General features: G+C 43.8%; 1 protein-coding gene across 7 annotated transcripts in view; it reads right to left on the bottom strand.

Annotated features, from left to right (window-relative positions):
- The window catches only part of LOC132824286 (guanine nucleotide-binding protein G(I)/G(S)/G(O) subunit gamma-7), a 335,756-nt gene that overhangs the window by 121,357 nt on the left and 193,925 nt on the right, over positions 1-20,474 (bottom strand). The window lies entirely within an intron of this gene.

Genomic DNA, 20,474 nt, shown 5'->3' on the forward strand with positions numbered 1-20,474 from the left:
ACCAGGATTAGAGGTTACAAGCTGTAAGGAGAGGCTAGAAAAACTCGGAATGTCTTTTTCTGGAGCAGCAGAAGAGGAGGGGAGACTTGATAGAAATCTACACAATTATGAAATCCTAGAAAGGAATGTTTGAAGGTCAGAATCTTTTTCTCAGTTGAAATGTCTAATACTAGGGGACATACATTTAAGGTGAGGGAGGAAAGTTCAAAGGAAATGAGAGGGTCAAGTTTTTTGACACAGAAAGTGGTAGGAGTCTTGAACAAGCTGCCAGGGATAGTTTTTTTTTGGGGGGGGGGGGGGGGGGAGAGGAGGGGAGAGATATGATAGGGGCTTTCAAGTGACTTTTAGATAAGCACATGAATATGCAAGGAATGGAGGAATATGGACCAAGTTCAGACAGAGGGGAATAATTGAATTTGGTGTCATGTTCGACACAACATCATGGGCCAAAGGGACCGTTCCTGTGCGGTCTATTTCTTTCTGAAAAATATCTGGTCTGTACCTGCAGTGCTGTGGGCTGCAGGGCTACGGTTCCATAGCTGTAGATGTGTTGCTGGAAAAGCGCAGCCGGTCAGGCAGCCTCCAAAGAGCAGGAGAATCGATGTTTCGGGCATAGGCCCTTCTTCAGGAATCTTCTTCTTCCTGAAGAAGGGCTTATGCCCGAAAAGTCGATTCTCCTGCTCTTTGGATGCTGCCTGGCCTGCTGCGCTTTTCCAGCAACACATTTTCAGCTCTGATCTCCACCATCTGCAGTCCTCACTTTCTCCTCTATGGTTCTATAGTCCTATATTACAAAAACATTGTTTTAAAATCACAAGAATGATAATATCATACTTCACTTCAGTGCTTAATCAGAATGGGAATGTCAAATATAATTAAATATTCAATGCTCCAGTCTTAACCTGGATTGTTTATTTAATAACAAGTGACTTGGAACATTTTATAAATTGTATTTCCATTATGCATTGTTCCATAATAAACATTACAACTGTTGTTCAGCAGGAAAGAAATGAACCCAAAGTAAAACTATTTAGTATGGAACGGGAAGGAATATTCCATGCAGTCAATGAAAATGCTGACACAGCCAGGTTTTAAACTGTAAAATCATTACAATGATTCCTTATTCCAAGGAAATGCTCTCTCTTAATCCTGATATCTTTTATTTCAGATTATTTTTCTGATAAATCTTCAATTATTCTTGTTGCGGTTACTGGGGACAAGATGGGCAAATTGGGGGGAGGAGGTGTCTCCTTCCATCCATCTCTTAAAACTGCACTGTTGTCTGATGGTTTTATGGGATACAAAGATGCCCGAGAGGGAGCAGGATGGAGGTTGTGTTCAGACTTTGAGAAACAGATATTTTCTAATCAACTTGCTCTTACCTCTGGAGCTGGTGGGACTTGAACCCGGGTTCCTTGGTCCTATGGTAGGGACACTACAACAATGACACAAGAGCCCACGTGCATGAAATTATCAGTGTCAATAGTGGGCGGCACGGTGGCACAGTGGTTAGCACTGCTGCCTCACAGCGCCTGAAGACCCGGGTTCAATTCCCGACTCAGGCGACTGACTGTGTGGAGTTTGCACGTTCTCCCCGTGTCTGCGTGGGTTTCCTCCGGGTGCTCCGGTTTCCTCCCACAGTCCAAAGATGTGCGGGTGAGGTGAATTGGCCATGCTAAATTGCCCGTAGTGTTAGGTAAGGGGTAATGTAGGGGTATGGGTGGGTTTCGCTTCGGCGGGTCGGTGTGGACTTGTTGGGCCGAAGGGCCTGTTTCCACACTGTAAGTCTAATCTAATATCCAACTTGTTCAATCAATTCTCCATAGGTGACATATTACTCCATAGCAATTGTGCACTCCCACAGTGAGATATATACATTTTAAACAACCTGCATATTCCAACTCTTCACTGTAATCAGATAAATTGCACAAAGTTTTTCTTTATTCTTTAATTTTGACATATCTCCAAAGTTCTTAAAAGGAAAAGTATATACCAATGTATGTTCACCAACAAGTTAGAAAGTAAGCTAAATGTTCCTATTTTAGAATGCATAAACAGCTTGTAAAAAAAAATAAAAGCAGGTACCTCAGCTATCTTCCAAGAGCTGAAGTGTCAAACGTAAGTAGGATGAAAGACCCATGGTTAATTGCACTATTTAGTATGTAAATAGACATTTCTGAGATAAACAGTACCAGTCAGGTAACAAATATCCAAAATCTGATACTCTGCAAAGTGGTCTTCAAGATTAAAAAAAACAGTATCAGGGAGATTTTCCAGGCCCAGTGCCAACTTTATGGAACTCCCTATGGTTGACCATTTTCATACATTCAGATTTATTTTTAGGGCAGCAAATATCAAATTGTAGGAAAAATGAAAAGTGATACAGCCACTTAAAGTTAACTGGTCACACAAATTGCAAAAAGAACTTTCAATCTCTGCCTGAACTTTGGGATTACTAGTCCAGTGACATTACAACTATGTCCATAAGACCATAAGGACCATAAGACATAGGAGTGGAAGCAAGGCCACTCGGCCCATCGAGTCCACTCCGCCATTCAATCATGGCTGATGGGCATTTCAACTCCACTTACCAGCGTTCTCCCCGTAGCCCTTAATTCCTCAAGACAACAAGAATCTATCAATCTCTGCCTTGAAGACATTTAGCGTCCCGGGCTCCACTGCACTCCGTGGCAATGAATTCCACAGGCCCACCACCCTCAGGCTGAAGAAATGTCTCCGCATTTCTGTTCTGAATTGACCCCCTCTAATTCTAAGACTGTCTCCACGGGTCCTAGTCTTCTCGCCTAATGGAAACAATTTCCTAGCGTCCACCCTTTCCAAGCCATGTATTATCTTGTACGTCTCAATTAAGTCTCCCCTTAATCTTCTAAACTCCAATGAATACAATCCCAGGTTCCTCAGCCGTTCCTCATATGTTAGACCTACCATTCCAGGGATCTTCTGTGTGAATCTCCGCTGGACACGTTCCAGTGCCAGTATGTCCTTCCTGAGGTGTGGGGACCAAAACTGGGCACAGTACTCCAAATGGGGCCTAACCAAAGCTTTATAAAGTCTCAGTAGCACATCTCTGCGTTTATATTCCAACCCTCCTGAGATAAGTGACAACATTGCATTCGCTTTCTTAATCACGGACTCAACCTGCCTGTTTACCTTAAGAGAATCCTCGACTAGCACTCCCAGATCCCTTTGTACTTTGACTTTACTAATTTTCTCACCATTTAGAAAGTAGACTATGCTTTTATTCTTTTTGCCAAAGTGCAAGACCTTGCATTTGCTCATGTTGAATTCCATCAGCCATTTCCTGGACCACTCTCCCAAACTGTCTAGATCCTTCTGTAGCCTCCCCACTTCCTCAGTACTACCTGCCTGTCCGCCTAACTTCGTATCATCTGCAAACTTCGCTAGAATGCCCCCAGTCCCTTCATCCAAATCATTAATATATAATGCGAACAGCTGTGGCCCCAACACTGAACCCTGCGGGACACCGCTCGTCACCGGCTGCCATTCCGAAAAAGAACCTTTTATCCCAACTTTCTGCCTTCTGTCAGACAGCCAATCCTCAATTCATCCCAGTAGCTCACCTCGAACACCATGGGCCCTCACCTTGCTCAGCAGCCTCCCTTATGGTACCTTATCAAAGGCCTTTTGAAAGTCTATATAGACCACATCCACTGGGTTTCCCTGGTAAACCCAGTGATGAACCACCTGATGAAGGAACAGTGCTCCGAAAGCTAGTGCTCCCAATTAAACCTGTTGGACTATAACCTGGTGTTGTGTGATTTTTAACTATGACAAGGCTCAACATTGTCCACCACCACAGCAACTCTGTACTTTGGAAAATACAACTAGTTGCACAGTGGGTGGCACAGTGGTTAGCACTGTTTCCTCACAGTGCCAGGATTCAAGTCCAGTCCGTGTGGAGTTTGCATGATCACCCTGTGCCTGTGCGGGTTTCCTCCGGGTGCTCTGGTTTACCCCCACAGTACAAAGATGTGCAGATTAGGTGGACTGACCATGGTAAATTGCCCATAGTGTCCAGTGATGTGTAGGTTAGATAAATTAGCCATGTAATTGCGTTGTTATGAGGGTTGATGGGTCTAAGTGGATGCTCTTCGGAGTGGGCGCTGAACAGCATGCTTCCGCAGTGTCAGGGTTCTATGATGCTGGTGCTATTCAATCAATCAGAAAGAAGGTGAAATATGCCTGCTTATGCATCAGTCACTGGATTCATTCATTTGTGAACAAATTAATGCAAGTGCCCTTGAAATTCACTCCATGTTGGTTTCCAACATGCAGTTCTGGGTGGGGCCTTCTTTTATCTGATACCATTTACAACTTGAGGGGGAGTGACTGCAGTATGTCATGCTTTGAGATTCTGAACCATTTTTCCACAGGAAGAATCTGAAAATGAGCTACAAATGAACATACATTGGGAGAAGGGGTAGGATATGACTGGACTGATTTCAACATTCACTAAGATCATAACTAATCTGATTACTTTATGCTCTGGCCTATCACTGACAACTTTCATCCCTTTGCTTGTTGAGAATCTGCCTTTGACTGAAATTCTTCTTTTCTGAAAGAGATTTCCAAAATCTCAAGATCCTCATTGAGAAAAAAAGAATTCTACTCATTCCGGTCTTAAACGGCAGCGCTTATTAGTCAACAGTGAGTCTTGGTTCTAGATTATTCCAGAACAGGAATCATCTTTTCCATATCCATCCTGTAGAGAAACCTGAGGAGTCTTCAGTTCCTAAACTCCAGCGTATGCAAGCTTAGTCCGTCCAACATTTCCTCATAAGACAGTGTCCCCTCCATTCTCACTATTAGTCTAGTAAATCTTCTCCAAACTACTTCCAGTGCATTTAAGTAAGGACATTAGTACTATACACAGAGCTCAAAATGCCTGATCCCTGTATAACTTAAGCATTACTTGCCACTTTTACATTTTACAATGTGTAAACGTTTGTAATTTCTTATGTCATCATCAGTTTACTTTTCTGTCTCTGTGTCATCACCAAATTTAACACGTATTTTTGATCTCTTTATCCGAGTCATTTATATAAATTATATTTGCTTTTCTTTTCGCATGCTGTCCCAAGGAAATTAGTCGTGGATTGGAGACAAGGACTGAATAAAATTAACATTACTAAAACACTGGTATTGAGGAATTTAATGGAATTCAAGAGTGACAAATCCCCAGGACCTGACTGTTTCCACAGGAGGGTGTTAATGGAAGTTGGGAAGTCTACTGTAAATGCTCTTTCATCTTTCAGAATTCCTTAAATAAAGGAGTTGCTCCTCTGGATTGGAAAATAGCATGTCACTCTTATGAAAAGGGTGAAAGAGGGATACCACAGAATTAAAACTCTGGTGGGGAAATTGTTTCGAGTCTATAATCAAGCATATTGTAACAGAACACTGAGTTTTTTAAGTTACTCAGAAAAAGCTAGCATGCAAGTATGATTCATGACAGTTGCCTGACAGACCTCTCTGACTTCTTTGAAGATATAACTAAGATAGTGGACAAGAGAATGTCTACGGTTATTGTTTATATGGACTTCCAGAAGGCGTTTGATAAAATCCAACATAAAAGACTAAGGTAGAAACCCACGGAATTTTAAAGTCAAATTACTGACATGGCAATGGAATTGCTTCAGAAACAGACAACAGAAAGTAGGGATAATGGAAAGGTATTCAAATTGGCAAAATGTGACTAGTGTGTCCAACAAGGATCTGTGTTAGAGCCTCAATTTCTAATATTATTTATTAATGGCTTGAGTGACGTCATTGAAAATCATAAATCCAAATTTGAATCACAGAATTCCTACAGAGTGGAAGCAGGCCATTCAGCCCATCAAGTTGACACTGACATTCTGAGTAGCATCCCATGAAGACCCATCCTATCTATCTATCCCTGCATTTTCCATGGCTATCCCACCTAGCTTGCACATCCTGGACACTATAGACAATTTACTTGCCCAATTCACCTAACCTGAACATCTCTGGGAGGAAACCAGAGCACGTGGAGGAAACCCATGCAGGTGGGAGAGTGGGGTGGGGGTTGGAGCAGGGGTGGAGGATGCAGGAAATAAGGATGGAGAAAGGAAGAGAGCTGGGATGAGCAAAAGGTGGGTTGGGAGCAAGGATGCAGGGAAGGAAAGACGGAAGAAAAGAAGGGGTGGGGAGGGAAGGGAGGATGGAGGGAATAGGAAACAGGGAGGGATGAGAGGCTGGAGGGTAGGGAGGGAAGGAGGGGCTAGGAGGGGAATGAGGGGATGGGAGGAAAAGGAAATGGGGGGAGTGAGGAGAACAATGAGAGGGGAAGGAATGGAGAGTAGGGGAGGGAATAAGGGGCTGGGGGAAGGTGGAAGGAGGGGATGGGCAAATAAGGGACTGGGGGAGGGAAAGGGAACAAGAGGAATGACAACGAGGGGGTTAAGGATGGGAGGAGAAGGAACGAGGGGTGTAGGAGAGGAAATGGAGAGTAGAGAGAATGAGGGGAGTAGGGCAGGGGAACATGAGGAGGGGATGGAGTAACTGGGGAGGGAAGGGAACAAGAAAGGAGAGTGGGGACTTAGGGAATGAGGAGCTGGGTGGAGGGAAGAGTGAGAAGATGGGAGAGAGAACATGTGGCTCAGGTAATGATGGGATTGGGAAATAAGGGGCTGGGGAAGGGAGGGGAGGGAATGAGGGGTTGCAGGGGGATGGGAGAGGGGGGAGAGGGGAGGGGAGTGGGGACGGGGGAAGACTGAGGTCCTGTCAATTTCTTTTTAATTAATTTCAAAGGCCCTCTCACTTCATGTCCGAATAGTAACTCAAAGGGAGTAAACTGAGTACATTTGTTTGGGCATCTCTAATGGCAAACAATATGAATGGGTTACCTTTTTCCCAATCATTCTGGTAATCCTGACAGTACACTCTTAACATGGTCTTAACATGTGATGCCACCTTTCCACAGCTCCCTGCAATTCAGGATGATATGCACTTGATTTAAAGTGCTGTATGCCTAAGCTATCCGTGACTTCCTTAAACATCCTAGCAGTAAAATTAAACACTTGGTCTGACTGAATCTCTCTCGGTAGCCCATACAGCATGAAAAAAGCTACTAACTCCTCTACTACCCTTTTTTGCCTTATTACGCTGTAATGGAGTTGCCTCTGGAAATCTAGTACACATGTCCATTATGGTTAGCAAGTACTGGTTCTCACTTTTAATATTCGGGAGGGGACCTACATAATCGATCATTACTTGCATGAAAGGTTGGAATTGGCAACAAAGGAGCTGGTTTTATTACTGCCTCTGTCTTACTAACCATTTGGCATAAGTGACATGTACGGCAAAATTTAACCACAAAATTTACCTTAGCCTGAGACTTCCTCACACAGAGAATCATAGAGATGTACAGCATGGAAACAGATCCTTCGGTCCAACCTGTCCATGATGACCATATATCCAAACCCAACCTAGTCCTACCTGCCAGCACCTGCCCCATATCCCTCCCAACCCTCCCGATTCATAGACCTATCCAGACGCCTTTTAAATGTTGCAATTGTACTAGCCTCCACCACTTCCTCTGGCAGCTCACCTTCTGTACCTTGTGTGTGAAGAAGTTACCCCTTAGGTCTCTTTTATATCTTTCCTCTCTCACCTTTAGTTCTGGACTCCCCAGGGAAAAGACCTAGTCTATTTGTACTATTCATGCCCTTCATGATTTTATAAACCTCGATAAGGTCACCCCTCAGCTTCTGACGTTCCAGGGAAAACAGCTCCAGCCTATTTAGTCTCTCACTATAGCTCAAATCCTCCAGCCCTGGCAACACCCTTGTAAATTGTTTCTGAACCCTTTCAAGTTTCACAACATCATTCCGATAGGAAGGAGACCAGAATTGCACGTATTATTCCAAACATAGCCTAACCAATGTCCTGTACAACCGCAACGTCATGTCCCAACTCCTGTATTCAATAATCTGACCAATAAAGGAAAGTATACCAAATGCCTTCTTTACTATCCTGTCTATCTGCGACGCTACTTTCAAGGAGCTATGAACCTGCACTCCAAGGTCTCTTTGTTCAGCAACGCTCCCTAGGACCTTACCATTAAGTATGTAAGTCCTGTTAAGATTTGCTTTCCCAAAAGGCAGCACCTTGCATTTATCTAAATTAAACTCCATCTGCTGCTCCTCAGCCCATCTGATCATGATTCTGTTGGAATCTGAGGCGACCTTCTTCATTATCCAATCACCTCCAATTTGGTGTCATCTGCAAACTTACTAACTATACCTCTTATGTTCACCTCCTACTGGTAGTTCATGTGCTACCCGCAACACCTCCTATCTGTATGATACCGGCAACAAAATCTAGTGCCCTTCCACCATTTCTCTTCTGCACTAGCCTGCCATGGCCTCTAATTTCGTCTTAGGAATCTATGTTTAAGATAATGATCCTCAAGAATACATTCTGATTCCTTTTCTGAGTATGCATCAATATATGTGTCTTTTATTGTCTCATCTTTCTGTTGTACGTCCATTAGCCTTTCAGGACTAAACACGTCCTCTGCCTGTTCAGGTTTTTCCTCCAGCATTATATCAAACAGGGTGACTGCTAACTGAACCTCAACTCCTTCATCTTTCTCTGTAGTTTTTGCTTCTTGCTGTGACATATGATAGTGGGATCTTGTTACTACACATCTGGAAAAATTCCAGGGTAGTTTTGTTTTAACTCCTCAGTTTCCTGGTCTTCATTTGGCTTCTCCACAACATTGGATGTCACTTTCATCTTGGAGCCTGCTAAGTCGTTCCCAAGAACAAATTGTATTCCTAGAACTGACACACACTGTCAGTTACTCCCACTATTACTTCACAGTCTTGATTTGGCACTCCAACTGTTCTTACATAGGGGAACGCTAAATTTCTGTCCATCTATCCCACAAATTACCACACTCTCAGCTAACAGGTCAGAAAGAGTGCAAATACATTCATCTCTTACCATCAGAGACTGGTTAGATCCTATGTCTCTCAAAATTCTAACTTCTTTCCCTTCTTCCCCTATTCTCTTGGAGTTAACTTTACCCACAAAGGCAAAGTCTTTATAGAGATCAGGCACAAATTCAATACCCAGTCCTTGCCTACACTGTGCACTCTTCTGCAGTTCCTCAACTTTTCCTGCGGTTTCTTTTACTACTTTCACTAATGCTACTGGCTTAGCCTCTTTTACCACATCTTTTCCCACAGTGCCTTTTTTTAACGACCAGCACTGTGACTTTACATGTCACACTTTAACACAGTGGAAACACCTGAAACCTTTCACCTCCTTTTTATCCTTTTTGGCTTCTTTTTTCACCTGTGATGAACTATTACCGGGGTGCTCTAATGTTTGTTTTGTAGTGTAGGATCTCCCCCTTCTCCGATTTCCATCCCTCACAGGATGAAATTTTTGCCAGAACCTAAACTTTGCATCAATGTATATTCATCTGCCATCTCTGCTGTTCTTCTCACTTCTTTAACTTTCTGTTCATCCTCATGAATTCTTATAATCACTGGAAGTGAGTTTTTAAACACCTCCAGCAGAATAACCTCTCTCAGAGTTTCATGGGCCTTAGTTATTTTTAAGGCCCGCACCCATCTATCAAAATTACAATGTTTAATTCTTTCGAACTCAACTTGGTTTCTTCTTTAAGTTTCTGAACTACTGTCTTTATGCTTCTGGTACCAATTCATAATCACTCAAAATAGCCTGTTTGACCCTTCTTGACAATAATCTTTCGACCCCTCATCTGACAGCGCTGCATATACCTCACTCGCCCTGCCTGCCAGCTTAGTCTAAACTAGCATTACTCACAAGTTCTCTGACCACTCCATTCACCTAGCCATTTTTCAAATGAAATAAAGAAGGCTTTGACATCTTTCTCATCAAAATGTGGCAATGTTTGAACATATTTTACATCGCTACCTTCTCTCTTCATTTCTATCCTGTTAGCTTGAACTTTCCTGACTAATTTGCAACTTCTGAAGTTCAAACGCTCTTTCTCTTTCTCTCTTGCTTTCTTTTCTCTTTGCTCAGCTAACAATCCTCTCTCACTTTCTTTTTCCTTACTCTTTCTTCTCTCTCTTCCTTTATTTTTTAACTCCATTTGCCTCTTTTGCAATTTAAGTTTTTCTAACATTAGTTCACTTGTCTGTTTCTCAAGAATATCTAAGTCCTTGACCAACTCCACTACAATTTCAGCTTTCCTTTTGTCCCTGGTGAAACCCAATTCTAAAAGTATGACCTTCTTTTGTCTTTCTAAACTTTCTTGGTAAATTTGGGAAGCATCTTCAAACCCCAGAACCTCTTTAGCAATCTTAAGAGCCATTTCCCTCACATTTAATTTAACCAACCACAAGCCACCAAAATTAAACAAATTGTCTCACCTACGTTTTATTAAATGATTTAGGACACTAATCGGCAAGTATTTAAATCTACTGGGATCTTTTGTTCCCCAAATCTGTTCAAATCTGTCCAAATCTCAGACTGGATCTATCTAAACCTGCCTCAATCACGGACCTGAGCCCCCAAACTGTTACGATCTGGCAATAAATTCCTTTGTCAATTAAACCCAATATCCAGAAAAGCTCACCTCGCCTCATAATCTGTTAAAGTATGAATGACAGCGAACTCCCAAATTTGACTATCTAAAGAAAAATAATATCAATTTATTCTAAAAGTGAACATTAAATAACTCTTCACAACTCTAAGCCTCCCTTTCTCTTGTCTGCTTATTACCCACCTCCAACTCTATACCAATATACTGTTCCAATAAAATACTTATTAAAATTACATCAACTTCATTTCAAAACGACTATTGTCTTCGGTGTCTTTCTTCTTCTGGCTGAAGATCTCTCTGGGTCATCTTCTTTCCTTTTACTGTGAAGATGTTTGTATGAAAAGGTACCTTTGGTACAGATGTTTCAAATGGCAGTTGCTCTGTCTGACTTTCAAACCGCTTGCCTTTTTATACCCCCCTAACATCGGATCATCTCCGTGTTCGAGGTTAGCAAACATTCAAACTCGGTTGGGTTTTAGTATCCTGGGGCATAATTCAAACTGATGGTTACATTTGAATTGTTCAAAACAGCAACCAAGTGTTTCACAGCCAAGTGTTACATATTTTCAATTTTCTAGTACACTCGGAGGCTGCTAGTTGGTTATATGATAGGTGTTTGTAAGTGCTCAGTGCAAAATAGCATTCACTCTCTGTTAAAGGTACAGTACACACCTTCAATTTCATAACAAAAGGCAAGAAAAACAAATGCCTTGTCCACCCTGTCTATCTCTAACTCCACTATCAAGGAATTATGCACCTGCACCCCTAGGTGCCTCTTTGTTGGGCAACACTCCCCAGGGTCCCAATATTTACTGTATAAGTCCTTCCTTGGCTTGCCTTACCTGTTTGTAAGGATTGCATTGTAATTTAACTAACCAGTTAGTGCTGCTAGTTGGTATAAGTGCGAGCTTAAGTGAATACTGGACTTCAGCAAGGTGCAATTCTTTAATCATTCTCAGTGTAAAGGAACAGAGGGGGAGTAGTGTGCTTGGGGGAGTGGTGTGCTTCTCCTGCCAAATGTGGAAAATTAGGGAGCAGTCTAGTATCCCTGATGACTATGTTTGCAGGAAATATGACCAGCTGCAGCTCCTCATAGATCGTGTTGTTCTGCTAGAGCAGCAGTTGGATATACTGAGGAGCATACAGGGAGAATAAAGAGTGAGAGACGCTAGATACAGGGAGGTGGTCACACCACAGCTTCAGTCAGATAAATGGGTGAGCGCAAGGAGAGGCAGGCAGATAGTGCCAGAGTCTCCTGTGGCTATTCCCCTCTCTAATTGTATTGGATACTGTTAGGGGAAATAGCCTCTCAGAGGAATATAACAGTAGCAGCCAGGCCTCTGACACCGCAACTGGTTCTGCTGTAGAACAGGGTTGGATAGGATCCATGAGACACAGGAGCAGAAATTAGCCCATCGAGTCTGCTATGCCATTCAATCATGGCTGGCAAGTTTCTCAATCCCATTCTCCTGCTTTCTCTCCATTACTTTGGATCCCCTTGATACTCAAGAACCTATCTATCTCAGTCTTAAATATACTCAATGGCCTGGTCTCCACAACCTTCTGTGGCAATGAATTCCATTGATGCACCACTCTCTGGCTGAAGATGTTTCTCTTTATCTCTGCTCTAAAAGGTCTTCCCTTTCCTCTCAGGCAATGCCATTGGGTCCCGGTCCCTACCAATGGAAACATCTTCCCAACATTTACTCCATCCAAGTTTTTCAGTATTCTGCATGTTTCTATTAGACACCCCCTCATTCTTCTAAACTCTAGCGAATATAAACCCAGAGTCTTCTAGCGTGCCTTACATGTCAAGCTTTTCATTCCTGAGACCATTCTCGTGAACCTCATCCGAAAATGCTCCAGGTCTAGTAACGTCCTTCATGAGATATGGGGCCCAAAACGGAGCACAATGTGGCCTTATAGACCCTCAGAAGTACATCAGTGGCATTAAATTCAATTCCTCTCAAAATAAATGCCAACATTTCATTTGCCTTCCTAACTATTGACTCAACCTGCAAGTTTAGCTTGAGACAATCCTGGACTAGAACTCCCAAGTCTCTTTGCACTTTAAACTTCTGAAATTTCTCCCCATTTAGGAGATAGTCCATGCCTCTATTGTTCCTACCAATGTATATGACCTCACACTTTCCCACATTGTACTCCAACTGCCATGTCTTTGCCCATTCTCCTAAACTGTCCAAATCCTTCTGCAGGTCAGGCAGCATCCAAGGAGCAGGAGAATCGATGTTTCGGGCATAAGCCCTTCTTCAGGAATGAGGAAGGTGTGCCAAGCAGTTGGGAATGCGATAGGTGGAAGGAGGTTAAGGTGAGGACGAATGCAGATTTCTCCAGCTACCTCATTCCCTTCCCCCCACCTTATCTCAGTCCCAACTCTCGGACTCAGCACCGCCTTCTTGACCTTCTTCCCGCCCTCTCTGCCCCCACCCCCTCTCCAGCCTATCACTGTCACCTTAACCTCCTTCCACCTATCGCATTCCCAATGCCCCTCCCCCAAGTCCCTCCTCCCTACCTTTTATCTTAGCCTGCTTGGCACACCTTCCTCATTCCTGAAGAAGGGATTATGCCTGAAACGTCGATTCTCCTGCTCCTTGGATGCTGCCTGACCTGCTGTGCTTTTCCAGCAACACATTTTTCAGCTCTGATTTCCAGCATCTGCAGTCCTCACTTTCTCCAAATCCTTCTGCAGCCTCCCCACCCCTTCAAAGCTACCTGTCCCTCTACCTATCTTTGTATTGTCTGCAAACCTAGCCAGAATGCTCTCAGTTCCTTCATCCAGATCATTAATACACAAAGTGAAAAGTTGTGATCTCAACACTGATCCTTGTGGAACACCACTTGTCACTGGCTGCCATCCTGAGAAGCCATTTTTATCCCCACTCTCTGCTTTCTGCCAGACAGCCAAGCTTCTATCTATGCTAACACCATGCCTCCAACACCATGGGCCCTTAATTACTGAGTGGTCTCCAGTGTGAGGCATTTTGTCAAAGGTCTTCTTGAAGTCCAGGTAGATAACATCAATTAGCTCTCCTTAGTCTAACCTGCTCATTACTTCCTCAAAAGAATTCCAGCAGATTTGTCAGCCGTGCCCTCCCTTTGATGAAACCATACTAACTTTGCCCTATTTTACCTTACACTTTCAAGTATTCAGAAATCTCATCCTTCACAATGGATTCAGGATCTTACCCATGACCAAGGTTAGGCTAATCAGTCTGTAATTTTCTGTCTTTTGCCTTACTCCCTTTGCAAACAGGAGTGTCATGTTAGCAATTTTCCAGTTCTCTGGGACCCTCCCTGATTCTAATGATTCCTAAAAGATCACCATTAATGCCTCCACTATTTCTTCAGCTATCTTCCTTCAAACCCTAGGGTGTTGTCCATCTAGTTCTGGTGATTTATCCACCACCACGCCATTCAGTTTTTCTAGCACCTTCTCCTTGGTGATGGTCACCATACTCCGTTCTACACTCTCACTCTCTTGACTTTTTGGGATATCACTTGTGAAGACTGACGCAAAGTAATTATTCAGTTTCTCAGTCATTTTCTTACTCTCCACAACTATCTCTCCTGCATCATTTTCCAGCAGCCCAATGTCTGCTTTTGCCTCTCTTTTTCCCTTTATATATCTGAAGAAACTTACAGTCTTTCTTTATTTTCCTGAAGAGTTAATCCCCATATTTAATCTTCTCCCTCCTTTTTTTTGTTGCCCTCTGTTGATCTTTATAAGATTGCCAATCCTCTGGTTTCCCGCTGTTCTTTGCTACTTTGTATACTTTCTCTTTTGCTTTTATGCTATCCTTGACTTCCCTAGTCAGCCATGGTTGCCTCATCCTCCCTGTGTCATGCTTCTTTTTCCTTGGGATGAATCTCTGCTTTGTCTCCTGAATTTCTTTCAGAAACTCCTGTCATTGCTGTTCCACTGTCTTTCCTGCTAGACCCTTCTCCCAGTCAACTCTACCCAACTCCTCGCTTATGACTCTGTAGTTTTTCTTTATTCAGCTAAAATATCATTACCTCCGATTCTATCTTCTCCCTCTTCAACTGCAGAGTAAATTCAATCCTTCATCTTCAGCTCCCTTATCAAGTCTACCTCATTACACAACACTAAATCCTGTATTGCCTGTTCCCCAGTGGGCTCCACCACAAGCTGCTCCAAAAAGCCCTCTTGTTGACATTCCACAAATTCCTTTTCTTGCAATTCACTACCTACCTGGTTTTCCCAGTGCAACTGCATATTGAAATCTCCCATGATCACTGTAACTTTGTCTTTCCTACAAATGTTTTCTCTCCCCTAGTGTATCTTGCACCCCAGCTCCTGACTACTATTTGGGGGCCTGTACATAACTCCAACTCATTTTTACTTTTGCAGTTCCTCAATTCTACCCACACAGATTCTACATCAAATCTTACTATTGATTTAAGTTCATTTCTTACTAATGAGGCAACCCCACTCCCTCTGCCCATCTGTTCGATAGGATGCATATCCTTAAATATTCAGCTCTCAATCCTGATCCCCTTGCAGCCATGTCTCTGTGATGCTCACCACCTCATACCTGGTAATTTCAAACTGCGTCAGAAGCTCTTTTACCTTATTCCATATACTGTGTGGACTCAGATATAACACCTTCAGTCTTTTATTAACTGTTTCTCTTCTTCTCATTGCCATTTGTTTGTCCAGTGTACTTGAAGTTTGATTGCTGACCATTTCCATGCTGACCATATTTGTGTCTGTGCTGGAAATTTTAATAACCTCTCCTGAATTCTGCACTTTTACCTCCTCCATTAATTTGGGCTTTCTAATTTCCCCTATAACTGAGCACCCCCCATCCCCATTTAATTTTAAGCCCTGTCTGCAGTCCTAGTTATGCAATTCGCTAGGACCGTGGACCCACCACGATTCAGATAAAGACCATTCCATTTGAACAGGTCCCTTCTTCCTCAGTACTGGTGCCAGTGTCCCATGAATTCCACCCCATGTTTCCCACACCAATCTTTGAGCCTCACATTTACCTGCTTAATCTTATTGACGCTGTGCCAATTAGCTCGTGGCTCAGGTAGTAATCCAGAGTAATGTAAATGAGCAATAGTGGTCAAAAACTTGTTGGTTAGGAGAACAGGCGTGTTTCAGTGGCCACGCTTTAGATGCCAGGATAGTTTGTTGCCTCTCTGGTGCCAATGTCGAAGATGACTCTGAGAAGTAACATGAAATTCTTAAGGGGAGGGTGAGCAGCCAGAGGTCATTGTGCACATTAGTACCAACGACATGGGTAGAAAGGGGGATGAGGTCCTGCAGAATGAGTACAAGGAAACAGGCTGAAATGCAGAACCTTGAGGGTAGTAGTCTCTGGGTTACTAATAGTACCAAATGCTAGTGAGGCAAGGAATAGAAAGATCGGAGAGATGAGTATGTGGCTATGGAGCTGGAGCAGGGGTTAGGATTTTAGTTTCTTGGATCATTGGGATCACTTCTGGGGCAGGGGTGACCTGCACAAGAGGCACAGGTTGCATCTAAACTGCAGGGGAACCATATCCCCACAGGGAGGTTTGCTAGTGCTACTCAGGAGGGTTAAAACTAGAGTGGCAGTGGGCTGGGAACCAGAGCAGCAGGTCAGCAGGTGGAGGGAATGAGGGGAAGGTACATGTTAGGACCAGTAAATCAGAAAGAAAGGACAGAGACAAGTAATTGAACACAATGGTACTAATGGGCAGATACGTGTTTATAGAACATAGAACATAGAAGGATACAGCGTAGTACAGGCCCTTCGGCCCTCGATGTTGCGCCGACCGAGTCCTACCTAACCTATACTAGCCCAATAACTTCCAAATGCCTATCCAATGCCCGCTTAAATGAACATAAAGAAGGAGAGTTCACCACTGATACGGGCAGGGCATTCCATGAACTCACAACCCGCTGTGTGAAGAATCTACCCCTAACATCTGTCCTATACCTACCACCCCTTAATTTAAAGCTATGTCCCCTAGTAACACCTGACTCCATTAGCGGTAAAAGGTTCTTAGTATCTACCCTATCTAAACCCCTAATCATCTTATACACCTCTATCAAATCTCCCCTAAACCTTCTCTTCTCCAATGAGAACAGCCCCAAGTGCCTCAGCCTTTCCTCATACGATCTTCCTACCATTCCAGGCAACATCCTGGTAAACCTCCTCTGCACTCGTTCTAAAGCTTCCACATCCTTCCTATAGTATGGCGACCAAAACTGCACACAATACTCCAGATGAGGCCTCACCAGAGTCTTATACAACTGCAACATGACCTCAGGACTCCGGAACTCAATTCCTCTGCCAATAAAGCCCAGTACACCATATGCCTTCCTCACAGCACTATTTACCTGGGTGGCAACTTTCAGAGATCTGTGTACATAGACACCAAGATCCCTCTGCTCATCCACACTACCAAGTAGCCTACCATTAGCCCAGTAATCCATCATCTTGTTATTCCTACCAAAGTGAACGACTTCGCACTTAGCTACATTGAATTCCATTTGCCACATTTCCGCCCAGCTCTGCAACTTATCTATATCCCGCTGTAACCTACCACTTCCTTCCTCACTATCCACAACTCCACCGACTTTCGTGTCATCCGCAAACTTGCTTACCCAGCTTTCAAGTCCTTCCTCTAGATCATTTATAAAGATAACAAAAAGCAATGGTCCCAAAACAGATTCTTGTGGTACACCGCTAGTAACTGCGCTCCAAGATGAACATAATCCATCAACTACTACCCTCTGTCTCCTTCCAGCCAGCCAATTCCTAATCCAAACCTCTAATGTATCCTCAATGCCATACCTCCGAAGTTTTAGCATTAGCCTACCATGGGGAACCTTATCGAACGCCTTACTAAAATCCATATACACAACATCTACTGCTTTACCCTCATCCACTTCCTTAGTCACCTTCTCAAAGAACTCAATAAGGTTTGTGAGGCACGACCTGCCCTTCACAAAACCATGCTGGCTATCCCTGATCACGTTATTCCTACCCAGATGTTCATAAATCTTATCCCTTACCATTCTCTCTAAGACTTTGCCCACCACTGAAGTCAGACTCACTGGCCTATAGTTACTAGGGCTATCCCTACTCCCTTTCTTGAACAATGGGACCACATTCGCTATCCTCCAGTCCTCTGGTACTATTCCCGTTGACAATGACGACATAAAAATCCAGGCCAATGGCTCTGCTATCTCCTCCCTAGCTTCCCATAGGATCCTGGGGTAAATGCCATCAGGCCCAGGAGACTTATCTATATTCATCCTTTCCAATATTCCCAAAACCTCTTCCCTGCATATTTCCAGGGCATCCATTCTAATTATTTGTGATTCCATATTCACATCAGCAACAGTGTCCTGTTCCTGAGTGAATACTGATGAAAAGTACTGATTTAATGTCTCTCCAATCTCCTCCGCCTCCACACACAACTTCCCACTACTATCCTTGACTGGACCGATACCTACCCTAGTCATCCTTTTATTCTTGACATACCTATAGAAAGCCTTTGGGTTTTCCCTAATCCTACCAGCTAAAGACTTTTCATGTCCCCTTCTCGCTTTTCTTAGCTCCCTCTTTAGCTCCTTCCTGGCTACCTTATAACTCTCAATCGCCCCTACTGAACCTTCACGCCTCATCTTTACATATGCCGCCTTCTTCCCTTTCACAAGGGACTCCAATTCCTTACTAAACCACGGCTGCCTCACAAGGCCCTTTACACCATGCCTGACTGGTACATACCTATCGAGGACACGCAGTAGCTGCTCCTTGAACAATCCCCACATCTCATTAGTGTTCTTCTCTTGAAGCCTGTTTTTCCAATCCACACAACCTAAGTCATGCCTCACTGCATCATAATTTCCCTGCCCCCAGCTATAGCTCTTGCCCTGCGGCGCACGATTATCCCTCTCCATCACTAAAGTAAAAGTCACCGAGTTGTGGTCACTGTCCCCGAAGTGCTCACCTACCTCCAAGTCTAACACCTGGCCTGGTTCATTACCTAGAACCAAATCCAATATAGCCTCCCCTCTTGTTGGCCTGTCGACATATTGTGTCAGGAAACCCTCCTGCACACATTGTACAAACACCGACCCATCTAATGAACTCGAGCTATAGCTCTCCCAGTCAATATCTGGGAAGTTAAAGTCCCCCATAACAACCACCCTGCTACCTTCACTCTTTTCCTGAATCATCCTCGCAATATTATCCTCTACTTCTCTAGGACTATTAGGAGGCCTGTAGAAAACACCTAACAGGGTGACCTCACCTTTCCTATTTCTAACCTCAGCCCAAACTACCTCAGATGGCAAGTCCTCTTCCATCGTCCATTCCACTGCTGTGATACTGTCTTTGACAAGTAATGCCACGCCTCCCCCTTTTTTACCCCCATGTCTGATCCTACTAAAACATTTGAACCCTGGAACGTGCAACAGCCATTCTTGTCCCTGTTCTACCCACGTCTCTGTAATGGCCACAACATCGAAGTCCCAGGTACCAACCCACGCTGCAAGTTCACCTACCTTATTCCTTATACTTCTGGCATTGAAGTATACACACTTCAATCCACCTTTCTGGTTACAGGCACCCTCCTTAGAGATCGCTGCATTATTCCTAACCTCCCTACACTCAAGGTCCTGTACCCTAAAGCTACAGTCCTGGTTCCCATGCCCCCGCGGAGTTAGTTTAAACCCTCCCAAAGAGCACTAGCAAACCTCCCCCCAAGGACACTGGTGCCCCTCAGGTTCAGGTGTAGCCCATCCTTTTTATAGAGGTCCCACCTTCCCCAGAAAGGACCCCAGTTGTCCAGAAACCGGAATCCCTCCCTCCTGCACCATCCCTGTAGCCACGCATTTAACTGCTCTCTCTCCCTATTCCTCGACTCTCTATCACGTGGCACGGGTAACAAACCAGAGACTACAACTCTGTTTGTTCTAACTCTGAGCTTCCAACCTAGCTCCCTGTAAGCCTGTCTGACATCCTCACCCTTCTTCCTACCTATATCGTTGGTGCCAACGTGGACCACGATCTGGGGCTGCTCCCCCTCCCCCTTAAGGACCCGGAAAACACGATCAGCGACATCACGTACCCTTGCACCTGGGAGGCAACATACCAAACGTGAGTCCCTGTCGCCCCCACAAAACCGTCTGTCTGTACCCAATACAAGGAGCATTATACATAAGACAGGTGAGCTTGGATCAGTACATGGGACTATGATATTGTGGCCATTACAGAGACTCAGTTGAGAGAGGGAAAGGACTGGCTATTCAACATTCCAGGGTTTAGTTGTTTTGGATAAGATAGAGAGGAAGGTGAAAGAGGTGGAAGAGTTGCATTACTAATCAGGGAGAATGTTACATCTGCACTCAGAGACGACATATTGGAGGGCCCATCCACTGAGGCAATATGGGTAGAACTCAAAAATAAGATGGGTACAATCACTCTGATAGGATTATACTACAGGCTCCTTAGTAGTCACTGAAACATTGAGGAACAAATATGTAGGCCAATTATGGAAAGAAGCAATAAAAAGGTGTTGCCATAGTGGACGATTGTAACTTCCTCAATACTGACTGATTCCTTTGGAGCAAGAGGCTTAGACAGGACAGAATTTGTTTAGTGCATTCAAGAGGGTTTCTTGAAACAGTACATGGATAGACCAACTAGAGGAGGGGCCATATTGGACCTTGTATTGGGTAATGAGCCTGGCCAGGTGACTGTGAGGATGTGGGCCACTGGGAGGTAGGACAAAATGGCTGAAGGAGCTGCATAAAATGGCTTCTGCATTGCTAAATTAGATTAGACAAAATGATTCACTTATCATCTCTAAAGCTATATAAATA

The sequence above is a fragment of the Hemiscyllium ocellatum genome, chromosome 2, assembly GCF_020745735.1.
Source record: "Hemiscyllium ocellatum isolate sHemOce1 chromosome 2, sHemOce1.pat.X.cur, whole genome shotgun sequence".
NCBI classification, from domain to species: domain Eukaryota; kingdom Metazoa; phylum Chordata; class Chondrichthyes; order Orectolobiformes; family Hemiscylliidae; genus Hemiscyllium; species Hemiscyllium ocellatum.